Consider the following 2,603-nt stretch of genomic DNA (forward strand, 5'->3'; position numbering starts at 1 on the left):
AAAAAAAAAAAAAAAAAAAAAAAAAAAATTATATCTGGACGCAGAGGGTAGTGCGATCTCAAATTACTGTAATGGCTAAGTCATATCTCAATTCGTATTTTAAATCATGTGAATAAGACAATTTATTGCCATAATGATAGAAAAGAGATGGGTTAAAAGCATTCACTAATATTGGAAAGTATCTGAAAGGATTTCGGTTTTTGCAAATTAAAAACAAGAGAATAGAAGGTAATTTGTATCGTTAATGTTTATGCACCAACTAGCGTTAGAGTTGATAAAGACGGCAGGGAACTAGATAGGCTGTATAAAGACCTACAAACAATTACACGAACATATAAAAATAAAACAATTATAATTATTTGCGGCGAAAATGCGAAAGTAGGTAAATATCAAGGTAGAGAAAACTGTCTAGGACAACATTCGAGAGGAATTAGAAATAATACTGGTCAGGTTCTCATTGATTTTTGTGAGACCAATAAACTTTTCATTACTTATAGTACATTCAAACATCCCGCTATACACATTCTCACAACAACGGAAACGCAGCGACAGTAGAAAGATTTAGTACATAGTCCAACAAAAGAAATAATTTGCATATGAAAAGAATTCTATTCTCTTCCCTCCTAATCCCCTCAATTCTATTGTTTAGGGCACTACTCATCGATATTTAGAACAATGGAAATGACCTTGTGACCTTAACTTCCGGTCGAAGACCTATTGTTTTCTTTTACCGGACCTTGAAATATGAATAATTAATTTATGACGTAGTGGTAAAACTGGATACGATGTTTTTCAATACATGTATTATATTTTTATTATGTCTATTGACGACCCTTTATAGCCGTTAATCCTATAGAAAATATGAATAATAAATTTATGACGTCATTTCGGACATGTCCGAACTTGTTTGTGTTACTACGTCACAGTCGATACGTCACCCTTTGTGATATGTGTATATAATTCATTGAGTAGAAAAAGATCAAGTTTTCTTATCTCCATTCAGCATGGTTGCCGGACAAGCAAAACAATTAAGCTTACATAGAATATAAAGCAAATGATAAAATTACGTGGGACTCACCGTTACTGTTTGCTGTTATTCGTATTGCTGAGCAGATCGAAAAAGAATATATTCCTGAATTGTCAACGTTTAGCGGTTTCTGTCCCGATCAGCTTATCACACGTTTGAAAGAAAAGTTTGCCGGAGAAGAAATTAATTAGAGCCGCATCATGATCTGTATCTTCTTTGCGCTTTAATTGCGAAGGGAAAGAGCGAGAACGAAATTTTTTAACTCAAGAAATATACGGGTGAATTCGTTATTGAAAGGTTTGGTGATTGGATCTCTGAGAACGGAGGCTGGGAAAGTTTTGTGTTTTTTAACGTCGATGTTTTTCCTGTAGATGAATCAACTACTGAAATCATAAAGTATGATTACTCTTGTTTTTGCTCTACCGGAATGTGTGACAAATGCATTTACCGACATTGCTGTCCGGATTGTTTCAACTGTCTTTCATAGGAATAGAAAAGAACTGAATTTTCAGTACTAAACTTACTACCAACTTACTAATGCACTGTCTTCTCGCCTTGAGATCCATCTAACAATAAGAGTCCTGGCTTCGGTCAATATTTAATTATCTTCATTAGGTGCTCTTTTTATTGTTGGAACGTTCTTAATTCTTTGTTTGCGTCTACCCTTTGTTTAACATAATGGCTTATCGTCTATTTGGTCACAGTTAATTTAAATCTAGCAGCACATCTTCAAATCCAAAGATCGATAGGTTACTTTCCTTACTTAGTTTCTAGTCTTTTAAACTTTGTGGGAACGCTCTTAATTCTGTATTTTAGATACTTAGATTATTTTGAACTCTGTGGGAATGTACCTGTTTTTTGGGGTTTTTTTTCGATAGTTTCTATCCCTAGTGATTAATCCCTAGTTTCTATATACACAGATGAACAAAGTGTGCTTAAATACAGATCGCAATGTAGAGTTTAGATTACTGTTTTCTTCATTTTCATACAGACTAGAAGATCTTCGTTTTGTTTGCTCGAGTTTAGTTTGATTCAAGATGCCTGAACAGGGGTTTCCCTTAAGGTTTTTTTTTAACTAGCCAAGTGGACCAGTAAATTAATATTTTTACTGGTCCTCAATCCCTTTCACTAGCCACTATCTTGCCAGCTTCGGAAGGCCCAAATACCATATTTTTGACATGCTAATCATGCTGCCCCTCCCCCCCCCCCACCGATGAAGTAACACTGACAGATACAGAAAAATCTTTCTGCTGCCTCTGTATGGGAAATTTTGCAGCGAAACATAAATACAGGAATCTATTTGTATGTACAGTGCACTTTCACAATACGATGTTCGGTTTCCGGAAAGATCGGTTTGTGGAACATTTCTATTGAATCCTTTCCGAATAAGCAGGCCAGTTAGGGCCTACCCTAGGCCTAGACGCGAAAAATAGGCTTAGCAGCATAGGCTAGCCCAGTAAATTCGGTATGACTAGCCTACAAAAAAAGTTAACATTTAACATATAATACGTACAGTACCTGTTGTTTAGCTGTATTGCACAGCAAATTGTATTACTGTACCAATAAAATGAATGCT

General features: G+C 35.3%; 1 long non-coding RNA gene across 1 annotated transcript in view; it reads right to left on the reverse strand.

Moving 5' to 3' along the window:
• The window catches only part of LOC117106234, a 12,938-nt gene extending 10,887 nt beyond the window's left edge, over positions 1 to 2,051 (reverse strand). Inside the window, exon 1 of the long non-coding RNA XR_004445026.1 lies at positions 1,079 to 2,051. This is a non-coding gene — a long non-coding RNA (uncharacterized LOC117106234). The remainder of the gene's footprint in view (positions 1 to 1,078) is intronic.
• Positions 2,052 to 2,603: the final 552 nt, after the last annotated feature.

The sequence above is a fragment of the Anneissia japonica genome, unplaced genomic scaffold, assembly GCF_011630105.1.
Source record: "Anneissia japonica isolate Jap-2015-1 unplaced genomic scaffold, ASM1163010v1 scaffold1415_len311187_cov125, whole genome shotgun sequence".
In the NCBI taxonomy this organism is placed as follows: Eukaryota; Metazoa; Echinodermata; class Crinoidea; order Comatulida; family Comatulidae; genus Anneissia; species Anneissia japonica.